Genomic DNA, 13,700 nt, shown 5'->3' with positions numbered 1-13,700 from the left:
AACCGGTAAAACTGGACTTAACAATGTCTAAACTGAGCATTTCAGACGTAAATCAGGTCAACGAGAAGATTTCCACGTGCCTCTTAATTCGGTGGTTCCCGAAATGTTTTCCTTGAAGCCCAGTCAGGCCCCAGCCCAAACCTGTCGCCTCTACAAATGTATCAAAGCGTAAAAAGAATTGCCAAAAGACATTTATGTGAAACACCTGTGCTCCTTTCTCAGTCAGATTTGAAGATTTCTAAATTGTCAGTGGGAAAGGAAAAGCAAGGAAAGAAAAACTATTGGATACTTTTGCAAATGTATGCACGAGAAAACAAATCCTGCACCTTATATGTGAACACATCTGACCAAAACCTGCTCAAGAAGTTCAATATTATGAACCGGAAGTCATTTTATCGCCGCTTTTCTCAGTGCCCCGGGTTTTTAGAGTGATGGTTTTCGCTGCGTACAGTTTTAAAAGACCCGCTTTATTATTATTATTGAACATAATATTAGCTACAAAATATAGGAAAAGCCTTACTTCCTTTTTGTTTTCGTTTTTAGCCGGATGCGGAGCTCGAGTTCCGTCCGGCAACTTGAGTGGGCCAAGAACTCTTTACCATTTCCTTTTAACGTGAAAATAAATTAACAAAATGCCTTATGTCCATCTAACGTTGGGCGTCAAACTGTTACCTTTTCACTCACAGCCAATACAATTATGTACATGTTTTTAAAGGCCTGATTCGGCGATGTTCTCAGATTTAAGGGGGCAGGAGATAGAAGAGATGTTATTTTTCTAATGGTAAGCTGTTGAAAAAAGTAGCTTCTCTCTGCACATTGCTTATAGTGTAACATAAAGATGGACTAGGTTTGGTGTATTTAGCCTTATTGTTATGTTTTTTTTCTTGCGTGTTGTACAGGGATTTTATTGATCTAAACAGACGAGATTGATGGGGTCAGCAGCATCGGGCAATATAAAGGCTTAAAGGCAATCCAGAATAGGGTTTAGTTTGGTATGGCATGGCTTGATCTCGCTGGTTGTGAGCTATTTTAAATTTGTATATATATTATTTGGGCTTGGGATGACACAACTAACCTTAAAACTTCGCCTAAACTAAAATAATCACTAATACGCACCATGCCTTTGTGGTTATTCAAATGAGTTCAATGTCCAAACAAAAATATGTTCTTTTTTTTGGTTTTGCTTCCAATGATGTGTCAGGCAGACCAGATCATAATTGCTTTTCTACCTGCTCTACTGGTAATAAATCACAGGGCTGGGACGATCCGCTTTCATTTCAATTCAATACGCAGCACGATGATTAGCGTTCAGTACCATATGTGTTGTAAGAAGAAAGTAACGGACTAATGTGTCTAAAAGTTATAAACCAAAGTGTCAAGACTAGAGGTCGACCGATATGGTTTTTTCTGAGGCCAATGCCGATTTTTGGGGATTTCTTTTGGCCAATGCTGATATGCTCGGCCCATATTTTTCCAAATGTCTGGTCTATAATCCTGTGCAGTGTTAATTTCGTCGACTAAAATATTTAGTCTTAATATTAGTCAAAGTGTTATTTTTGATGACTAAAATTGGACTAAAACTAAATTAAAAGTTTCTCATGAGACTAAAATTATGACTAAAATGTCCAGATATTTTAGTCGACTAAAATAAGACTAAATAAAAATGAAAAGGAGAGACTAAAACCATCCAAACTTCTATTTAGCGTCTGAAAGAGCCTCAGATCATGTAAATTCTCTGCCAAAGGATCAGCTCTGAGCTTTGTTCATGTGGAGCAGCTCCATGAAGCAGAGGAACAAGATTAAATATGATTATAATGAATATTATAAATGCAAAGCCGACTAAATTAGTATTAAATTTAGTCGACTAAATTGACTTGCAATTTTAGTCGACTAAAACTAGACTAAAATTGAAGATATTTTTTGGACTAAAACTAGACTAAAATTTAATTACATTTTCGTCAAAAGACTAAAACTAAATTAAAATATGTTGTCAAAATTAACACTGATCCTGTGAAAACATGAATTATTACTTAAGGTGATCCAATCATAGTTTCTGTCCCAGTTGATTTCTGTTAGCATTAGCATACTGTTGCTAGTTGTTGATCAAAATACAAAAGAGTATGTTAAAACCAACTCCACGATTGAATTCTCCGGATTCTGAGCTTCACAATAACATGCAGCATGTCCATATTCACTGAGGTTTAGTGAAACTTTCATTTCAGTTTGGTCATTTACACATGATTCAAAACATTCAAAACATACAAGTCAAACAATGAACCCAATTCATGACCAGGCGCAGGCACAATAAGCTAAAGCTTGTTGTGCCTGCCCTTCACTTTGGAATCATAAATGCAGCACGGTGATGGCAACAACCATCCGTTCGCAGAATTTTTTTTTCCATTATTATTCTCTTGTAAATATTTTTGAACTGAAAAAGAGAAAAAGAGCTTGTTTTAACTCATTGCAGCAGCTCTTCCATAATTTAGCTCCTTTGCTTGATAAACAGTGTTCTCTTAATGTAGGATGTACTTGTGGTTGATTAAATATACATATTCCTCTGAGATTATCATTACTTTCTTGCTGGTTTAACAAACTTGGCTAACCTGTTTTCATTGCGATGTTTCTCTGTTCCTCTGAGGCCTACGGAGTTGTGGGAGGACTCGTTTTAAACTCTATCACTTTCAATCCCGATAAATCAGTCGGCCTCTTGTTAAGACAGTAAAGTGCATCGCCACAGCAAAATGTAGATTTAACTTAAAGTGCTGTGTAATTGTTCGTGAAGAAATATTACATTTAAAAATTATTGATACTTGGCATCGCGATCTATTACGATATATCGTCCCAGCCCTAATAAATCATAGGCCAACCAGAAGAGAAATCAAAGTCGAGTTTCTAAAAGATACAACTTAATAAGTGTTTCTCTGACATTTGGTCAAAATATTCGGAAGCGTTTAGATGTTTAAAAATGGGAAAATTATCAAAGTCGTTTAGAAATATAGACCTGCACTTGTCCATTTTAGTGTCTGTTGCTTAAATTACTCCAAACTTCTTGACGCCGATATCTACTTCTTGCCTGATCAATCGAAATCAAAAAGAATAGAAGTGTAGAAGCCAAAAAAAACTGTCTTGTATAAAGTCCGTTAACCATGTGATTTAGACCTTCACAAATGCCAATCTTCTATTAGTTAAGCAGTTACTTTTCAGTTCTTGTTTCCAAAATGGCTGCTCGTGGAGGAGTTGAAAATGTCTGAACGACCTTTTTCCAAAACCGTTCAGCCCAGTTCAGTAATAACTGGTGTTCTTGATCCCTCGGAGAGATGCATGACCACATTTTGTTGCCTTTTAGGAAAACTGGCAACATACTCAACCTCCTGGTCAACTGTGAACCATTTCTATTTAGTCCCTCAGCTTTTACACTATTGCTAACCCTAATTAAACCAAACCATTTGTCAGAAACTGCGGCGTGTTCTTTTTCAGGTCGGATGTCAACCCCCCCGCTGCGCAGTCCTCGCAGATCCATTAACTGACACAGGAGGCGAAAATCAAAGCCAGGGGACAAATCGATTCTTTTGCGCAGGGATATTTTATTTTGGCAACAGTTGACGAGACTCGCCGGAGTAAAAATAGACACTGGCATCGGATCGGGGCTCATGCGGGGGCTTTTCATCCCCACAAACGGTCCACAGCTGAAAGAGAGCAGCGATTTGACTATGAAACGGTGGCTGGACATAGATTACAAAGGGCGGTGTTAGTTTGTAAGAAAGCTAAGGGGACAGAAATGTGGGAACAAATGCACTGAAGCCTCCCGATATTGAAAATTAAGACGAAAAAAAAGAATTTGGAGCAATTAAAGCAACAGACCTCAAGATATAGAGCCCAATCTTCTAATTCAGGGGTAAATTCTCCCTCTGTTAAGACACAAAACACATACACAACTATACAGACGGCGTCTCGTCATAGAAGGGGGCGTGGCTTCGCTAAGGAGGGAAATAAAATCTTTAGGGAAACACAATTTTTCACTCTTTTTAGCCATTTTCTGGTGGAATATGAACTTATTTATCACATACAAATAAAGTCAAGTCTATATCAGGCCCATATGGATATTTTCTCACAGCAGATTGTTCAGTAGAAGTGAAAAAACGGCAGTCGTAGCAAGCGCTAGCTAGCTGTTAGCATTAGCACGATGCTAACATGAAGCATTGTGTTAGCATTCTCCGTTATTTATGTATTTATGGGCTGTTCAACGACTTTGCTCCTCCCCATGTCTTTGTATCTTGATTTAGTAGAAAACTATATTCATAATTCAGCATTTGTTAAGGCGTTTTTTGAATAAATAAAAAAAGTTTAGATTTTTTCCCCCTTAACTGTTTTCAAACATGACCATAAATGGGCGAGTCCAGAAATGCTGTCTGTATCTATAGCAAAATATCCCTTAAAATTGTATCCAAACCAGTAAGAATGTGTGAATTTACCAACAAACCCAAAATGGCCTCCACAGCCACAAAACTGTGACTAAACCAGGACCGAAAATGTCTTAACACGGCCTTTTTTTACGTCACTACGATCGAGTGTGTGTTGCATAGAAGATCTTTGCACATAGTTTTTGACTTGTTTGCTGCTTTTCTTTCTTAATGAGACTGCCCCAATGTAAACATGTACAAGCACTTCTTTGCAGCCATTTTTGTAACGCTATGTATCACACACTCGACACACTTGTTTTTTTCAGTTTGTTTAAGGTTAAGGTACACAGGGTCATGGTCATAGGAGTGTATAGCTGGAGAACTTGCCTTACATGTATCTTTTAGGATGTCTTTTAGCAGTTCAAAAATACCAAATTGGCTTCTTAAAAGTTTACTTTGTGTATGTCGAGACGATAGGATTTTTCGGACTCTGCGCTGTGCTGAGCTTTAAAATGGATTTGGATTATTGCCTTAAAAGTGCTGCTGCCCCGTGATGGCCTATTGGAGAGAATGTCGGAGTCTTTTCGTATATATACCTCAAGGGTTGTGTGTTTGCAAGTGCTGATTTCTCCTTTACTTTCCTCTTCAGTGACGCATCAATCAGGTATAACATTGTGAATATATACAGACCCTTTAACTGGTGACATCATCAGTGACATCATCTGGAGGCAGGAAGTGATCAAGAGAAATAAGATTAAGCAAAAACTAGCGATTATAAGTGCAAAACTACAACTAAAAAATGTGGTCCTGTCTTGGCTTAAGGTGCCAGACCAAGAGGAATGACATTTGAGACGATAAAATAAGGTTTATTTGACATTTCCTAAAACAGTTAAACATTTGTTTATCGTTACCATGGCAAAAGCTCCAATGGGAATAGATAGGAATCCAACTTCCTGCCTCCAGCTAAATCCCAAATGTTTACAAACAATTAAAGGGTCTATAGGGGAAGAAAGTAACAGGTTTGCCTCTACGTTTGAAACACTTCCCGGCCAGAATCGAAGTCGCCACTTTGGATTTCGCTGTTGTGATCTGGGGTTGCCGCGAGATCAGCGGACTTCCTGAACATCCTGAACGACCAGGTTATTCCATCTGTGAGTTTCTTCCTCACTGATGGCACGGGCACATGGATTGGCCTCCAAAGAGTCCAGATCTGAACCCAGTGGCGAATCTTTGGGATGTGCTGGTGAAGGCTTTCACACTCTCCCATCAGTCAATACAGCACTGGATCTTTTGACTTTGCAGAAGCTTGATGAAACAAAGCCACGGTGAATGTGTCCTAAAGGCAGACCAACAAAGTACTAGAGCTTTGGTGTTTTGTGGCGACTTATTTTTGATCAGGCAGTGAATCAGACGAAAAGTGCATTTTGTCTTTTCAAAGTTTGTTAGAAGGAGGAAAAATGAGTTGGAGGGCTTCTTCTGTAGACTTAACACTTAGGTTAGACTTGGTTTAGTCTTGGTTTTGCCCTGGTTTAGTCTTGGTTTGGTCTTGATTTAGCCCTGGTTTAGCCCTGGTTTAGTCCTGGTTTAGTCTTGGTTTAACCTTGGTTTAGCCCTGGTTTAGTCCTGGTTTAGTCTTGGTTTAACCCTGGTTTAGCCCTGGTTTAGTCTTGGTTTAGTCCTGGTTTAGTCTTGGTTTAGCCCTAGTTTAGTCCAGGTTTAGCCCTGGTTTAGCCCTAGTTTAGTCCAGGTTTAGCCCTGGTTTAGCCCTAGTTTAGTCCTGGTTTAGTCCTGGTTTAGTCCTGGTTTAGTCCTGGTTTAGTCCTGGTTTAGTCCTGGTTTAGTCCTGGTTTGGTTTGGTGCTTGTAGGGGAATCTCTGAAAGGTAAAGAGATGCCGGTGGCGAAACAAAGTCTGGGCCTGAAGTTCATGTACGATGTTATACCTGGTTTAGCCTGGTTTAGTCCTGGTTTAGTCCTGGTTTAATCCTGGTTTAGCCTGGTTTAGTCCTGGTTTAGTCCTGGTTTAGCCTGGTTTAGTCCTGGTTTAGTCTTGGTCCTGTATGATGTTATACCTGGTTGGTGTCTGTTTCTCATGTCGGATCCTCAGCAGTGACTAAACTTGACATATATATTTATAGTTTATTTGTTCAGACTTGAACAGGGACTGAGCTGGTTTTTCTCTGCGATGAACCAGTTTTTAAAGCGTAAATGCTCCGTCGTTTGGTGCCACTCGACACGTTGATTCATACTGAATTGCAGCACGGTGCCGTCCGATGGAGGACTCGCCTTATTTAAAAGCATTTAGTAGATTGTGATACGATCAACTCAAACCGCAGAGCTCTTCATTTGATTTTAAACCAAAGTTGACACAAGAAACGGGTGAAATTTGGTATTGCAAGTGCATTATTAAACCTTCACTGTGCGGTTTTTGAGACAGTTTGGTTCGACGAAGGATGCACCAAACTCAGAAAGAAGAACAGAACTCTTACTCATTTCTGTTTTCTAATATTAAAATCACACAAATGTATTTTCTATTTGTAAAAATCGCTCTAGGCCTGTGTCACAATAACCAAAATCTTAAGTTTGATATAATGAAGCTTGAAAGTAATTATTGAATCCCTGTTAAAGCCACAGAAACTTTAAAGCAGGGGTAGGCAACCCCTGGCCCGGGGGCCAAATCCGGCCCTCCAGCACAGAACCTCTGGCCCCCAAGATGATTTTGAGAAATATTATTATGCAAATAAGAGCAAATACCTGTTAAATTAACCTGAAAATGTGAGAAATAGTGTCAGAAATTTAAAAATGTCCTGGCAGAACGTCTCACTTGGTGATTTTATATAATGTAAGATGGGGATTCTAGACCCAAAAGTGGGTCACGGAACCATTTTCAGTGGGTCGCGAGTCTAAAAGGGAACTTTTGTTCAATATTTTCCATCTGAAACTGCATGGGAACACAACAAAGTTTGTTAAAATGTTTCGTGTCGTTGAAATGTCGTGTTCAACAAAAACATATGTGGGCTTAAAGGAATAGGCCACCGTTTTTATATACTAAGATATGTTCTTACCTCACTTTAGTCGAGTTAATATATCCCCGTCTGGTCATTGTCCGCGCGCTCTGTCACGCAAACGGAGCACATACGCAGCCTCTCCCATATGTGACATAGCTCCGAAAAAGCTCACGATAGAAGCTACCAAGCTCTTCCACGTGTTCCCTATTTAAATAAAGTTACGTGAAGTGTTTTCATGCGAAGTATATTTACACAGAAATGTAACGTGTCGATTTTATAAGCAAATAAAAAGGGGGACTATATTGTGAGGCGTAATGATACGAGGAGTAAAACGTCCGCGCAGTAACTCCTAAAGGTTATTGACGGAAGTGAGCGGGGGAAGTCTTTAGGAGTTACTACGCGGACGCTGTGCTCCTCGTATCATTACGCCTCACAATATAGTCCCCCTTTTTATTTGCTTATAAAATCGACACGTTACATTTCTGTGTAAATATACTTCGCATGAAAACACTTCACGTAACTTTATTTAAATAGGGAACACGTGGAAGAGCTTGGTAGCTTCTATCGTGAGCTTTTTCGGAGCTATGTCACATATGGGAGAGGCTGCGTATGTGCTCCGTTTGCGTGACAGAGCGCGCGGACAATGACCAGACGGGGATATATTAACTCGACTAAAGTGAGGTAAGAACATATCTTAGTATATAAAAACGGTGGCCTATTCCTTTAAGGTTTGGTCCTGAAGCCACTTAAGAACCACTGATGTTAAACACTGGTATTTGCAGAATAATGTTCTTTACTTTCGGCTACAATGGTGAGGTTCGGGCCTTGGCGTTTTGGCGGAGATGAAAACCATCCCTCCACGACGCAAACTTGCCGACCCCTGCTCTAAAATGACAATAAAGCTTTGTTCAATCTTAAAGGAACAGGCCACCGTTTGTCCACACTGTGATCTGTTCTTACCTGAACTTAGACGAATTGATACATACCTGTCTGGTCTTTGCCCATGGAAGAGCTCGATCGCTTGTAACTCCACCCCGTTTGGAGCCATAGGAATACATTGGGAGAGGCCAAATGCTAACAACATCTTTGGTTGTTTTGCGTGACTGAGGGCGCACACACAAAGACCAGACGGCTACGCATCAACTCGTCTAAGCTCAGGCAAGAACATATCTCAGTATGGAAAAACGGTGGCCTGTTCCTTTTAAAATATCCCACAATAAACTAGAAATACAATAAAACACAATTTACTTCAGGTGAATGATAAAGTATTACATTAGGAAAATGGGGGAAAGTGAAAATAACTGTACAGACGACAAATACCGAGCCCAAAATACACAATAAGTCAGTATACTAGTTACCGTGAAAGCCCTAATTTCTGCTCTGATTATGTAGCAGTAATACAGTAAAGTTATACATTTAAAAAGTTTTGAAAAATAAGACACAAGTGACTTATAGATGAGATGTTTCTTTGGGGATTTTCCAAAATGGAGGTCTGTGCAATAAGTAAATAAATTGAAAGAAATGGGAATGACCTTGAGCAACATGGCCCAAATATTTTTGTACACAAGCTGCAACATCTTGGTTTTCTATGCTCAAAAGTGATGCTATTTAAAGTAAAATCTAGGCCTAGACTTTATATCATCTACATTGTTGATTTACACACAGATAAATGCATCCTTAGTCCGGTCAACCGCTCTGTCTCAAAAATAATAGGCTCCAATATTTAACGCTTGTTTGATTCTGTTTGATAAAAGGTCATCATATTTTTAAGGTCCTTTAAATTATTGATAAGAAACATGCTGTGAATGTGGTACTAAAGGAGCCAGTCGGTCCCGCGAGGCCTCTGCTCTTCTCCGTGGACGTTTCCCCCCCTGAGTGAAATGTAGAAATCTCTCTCTACTTTGCTTTAAATGTCTGGCTGAATAGCATTGGAAGCCCTGCTATACACTCAAACGTCCACTAGAGGGCTCTGCTGACAACCGCTGGCTCCAGTTGTGACCATAAAACTAAAAAGCATTTCATGTCTAAAACCCTACCTCTGACTCACGATCACTGGCAACATTTTAAAATCGCATACATTCTTATTATCGATATTTTGTTCCATTTTTTTTTTTTTGCCTTTTGCCTTTGTTTATCCTTCGTCTTACTTCCGCACTCTGGATATTTCCTTTTACCTACTGGGAGCAAATTATATGTACATAACTTTATGAGTAATAGTGTGAGCCTTCATGAGAATAAAACTTTACGTAAACTATTTAAACTTGTGATTTCCTTCTTGTGTTTTGTTTTGTCTGTTTTCTTTACCCATAGCTGTGCGCCTGCTGTGCAAAAGGACTGAGATCCCGACAGCGCCCCCTAATGGACACAGCATGGATGAAACTGGGAAAATAGGCTCATGATGAATGTGAACCGAGCACACTTTCTCCAGTTTGGCTTCACCCAAATCTAAAAGCTTGTGGAAAAAAGCCTCAAAAGAGTGACAAAATAAGGATAAAACTCAACAAAGGATGGAGAAAAAAAGAGTTTAAAACAGCAGTGAGTGAGCAGAGCCGGTGTTGGCCTTTCTGGGGCCCATTTACGGTCAAAAACGGTTCCACTGTGCAGTAGAGCAGGTCAGAAGAGGAACATTATGACCTCAATTCAGGCCCCGCCCCCGTGTGAGAACCACTAACCACTAAGCCACTGTCAAGTCTATTTGCCAACTTTTTAGAATGGTTAATGGCAAATGGTCGCATTCTCTCACCTCTTTTTCCTGACCCACAGTTTGTTAAAATGTTACAAAAAAGTGGCAAAAAATGCAACATAAAAGGGACTAAAATGTTACAAAACATTGACTAAAATGTAAAAAAAAAAAGACACAAATGCTGGGAAAAAAACGACAATTGCCTGACAAAAAACACTGGAAAAAGTGGCAATAAATCCAACAAAAAGTGACAAAAATGTAGCAAAATGTTACAAAAAATGTACTTACGTGTTAAAAAAGTGACAAAAATGATACAAAAAAGCAACTATCCATCCATCCATTTTCTTCTGCAATACAGTGTTAATTTTGACAACATATTTTAATTTAGTTTTAGTCTTTTGACGAAAATGTAATTCGATTTTAGTCTAGTTTTAGTAAAAAAAAAATATCTTCAATTTTAGTCTAGTTTTAGTCGACTAAAATTGCATGTCAATTTAGTCGACTAAATTTAAGACGAATTTAGTCGACTTTGCATTGATAATATTCATTATAATCATATTTAATGTTGTTCCTCTGCTTCATGGAGCTGCTCCACATGAACAAAGCTCAGCTGATCCTTTAACAGAGAATTTACATGATCTGAGGCTCTTTCAGACGGTCAATAGAAGTTTGGATGATTTTAGTCTCTCCTTTTCATTTTTATTTAGTCTTATTTTAGTCGACTAAAATATCTGGACATTTTAGTCATAGTTTTTGTCTCATGAAAAACTTTTAATTTAGTTTTAGTCCAATTTTAGTCGTCAAAAACAACACTTTGACTAAAATTAAGACTAAATATTTTAGTTGACGAAATTAACACTGCTGCTATATCCGGGGCCGGGTCGCGGGGGCAGCAGTCTCAGCAGAGACGCCCAAAAAAAGTAACTAAAATATGACTAAATGTGACAAAAAAGTGACAAAAATGCATAAAAGGACAAAAACCTGACCAAAAACGCTGAAAAAGTGGCAAAAGTGCAACATAAAAGGGACAAAAATGTTACAAAAAAATGTAATAAAATGTGACAAAAAAGCAATGAAGAAAAAAAACTTGCAAAGTGACAATACGGCAAAGACGCAAGGCGAAATCTCAGTTTAAATGGGTTTTGTAGCTCTTTCAAATGAGGCGTTACTCTGGAATACAGATCATTGTTAATTTTGTGACCAGTTTTAATGTTCTATCTGAAACATAAATGACAGGAGTTAAAATCCCGTATTCCAGACATTGAACTGGAACTTGGCGCTGGACGCAGGATCGCTGTTAGCTGCTGAAGCCGAACAGGAAACGAATGCAGGCTCCAAGTTCCTGGCTGTAATTACTGCAATGATGAGCAAACCTTCTGTTGGTCTGTAAATGCAGTAAATTAGAATAACTGCCTTGTATGAAATGTCTCTCTCAAAATGGCTGTAGTGAATGTCTTGAAATAGGCCTCTGTCTCTTTAAGAACCTCTGAGCCTTTCCGACACGCCCCCTCCACACGCTGTCTGTGGCGTCAGTGGGGAGGGGGTTCTGCTGAGGAGCAGTGGTTGGTTACTCGGCTGGTGACGAAAGCTCGGAGGCGTCTCCAGGAGGTGGGGGCGTTCCTAGGAGGACTCAGGCAAACCTATCCCTAAAATGGCCGCCATCAGAGTTTTTACAGATTACTCAAAAATACGTGAATGTGCCAAGGCAACACTTCAGGCATGTTTTTAATGAGGGAATGACATAATAACATGATGGAAAGCTTGAAAAAGTCGATTTTGCATAATACCCCCCTTTAAAAACAATGCCCAGAGCTGCCTCTATGACAACCAGGGAAAAACCTGGACAATAAAGCAATAAATGCACATTTTGATAAGGACTCATTCTTATCAATTGTTTCTGCACACAAACAGTGGCTAATGGTTAATTTTACAGACAGCCACTTACACAAACATCAGCTACAGCCAGGGCCAGAATTATACAATAGAAATATTAGTATTTATAAGTATTTTTGTGTGTGATTTCTCATAATTTGCTCTCGCAACAATGAAACGTCCCCATAATTGGACTTAGGTTTCATATTCTATGGCTCCTAAACCCAGGGGGACCGTCTCCTCCACGGTTTCTTCTGTGTGTGCACTTTGGGACACCACACAATACGGAACACATCGTTATCCAGGGGCGGACTGGCCATATGTCCATTCTGGAAGAGCACAGAAGGGCCACCAGTCCCGCCTCAACCGAGCTCTACCCAAATCTAAAAGCTAAAAAGAAAAGCATCAAAATAGCGAGAAAAAGAGGATGAAAACAAAACAAAAATGTGCTGGAAAAGCAACAAAAAAGTGACAAAAAATGTAATGAAAACGTAACGAAAACATGAGAAAAACACGGACAAAAAATGATTGATTGATTGATGAAAATAATTTAAAAAAACAAAACAAAAATATGACAAAAATTACGTGACAAAAAGTTTCCATCACTTTTGTAGGTCTTAGCTTTCAAATGAGGCGTTACATTGTTGCTCTCCAGTCAAGAAGCTTTTAGATTTGGGTAAAGCCCAGTATAAAAAAACATGAATCTAAAAGGAATTCCGTGGAGTATGGTGTGCCACAAGGTTCAATTTTGGGACCATTATTATTTATTATTTATATTAATGATTTTGCTTCTGTTTCTATGACCACCTTTCCAGTTCTTTTTGCTGATGATACCAATAAAAAAACTAATTAATAAAAAGCCGAACTGGGGAAAATGCACTCGTTAATGTTAAGGCGGGTGGTTAGAGGTTAACCCCTTAACTCCCACCTGAACGGATCCCATTTTCTCCAGTTTGGCTTTACCCTAATCAAAAAGCTTCTTGGGGAAAAAAGCACCAAAACAGCCACAAAAAATGAGAAGAAAACAAGGATGTAAACGCAACAAAAAATGTGACAAAAAATCAACAAAATGTGACAAAAAATCAACAAAAATGTGACAAAAATTCAACAAAAATGTGACAAAAAATCTACAAAAAAATGACAAAAACTCAACAAAAATGTGACAAAAATTCAACAAAAATGTGACAAAAATTCAACAAAATGTGACAAAAATTCAACAAAAAAATGACTAAAATTCAACAAAAAGTGACAAAAAAAAAAAAAAAAAAAGGTGACACAACAGCAATAATGCAAGGAAAAAGATCAGTTTTGTGGGTCATAGCTTTCAAATGAGGTGCTACACAGGCCTATATAATAACCTAAGAGGACAGAATGCATTTGGTTTAGGCGGGTGGTAAGAGGTTAAAGTATGTACTTGTGGAAGTGTCACAATTACGCTAATTTGGGCCAGGCTGGTCAGAGGCTGTTTTTCAGTCCCAGTCCGCCCCTGTCGATATCTGACCAAGAAACAAGTGGGACTGAGGAGAAGATGGAGGCAAGTGAGTGAACATGAGACCTTTCCTGCGGCCAATGGACAACCCGGCAGAAGGCGCGCATGTGACCCAAGCGGATCCAAGCCGCTGAAATCAAACGAGCAGCCGCCAAAGTCTTTCTCTGCGTCCACCAATCACAGCCTATAGGCGCAGAGAAAATGCACCATGGGAAACTGGGCCAAAGTTCACCCGAGGAAGAAGGCATGT

This window comes from Gobius niger (genome assembly GCF_951799975.1).
Source record: "Gobius niger genome assembly, chromosome: 5".
NCBI lineage: Eukaryota > Metazoa > Chordata > Actinopteri > Gobiiformes > Gobiidae > Gobius > Gobius niger.
This window is presented reverse-complemented; position numbering follows the sequence as displayed.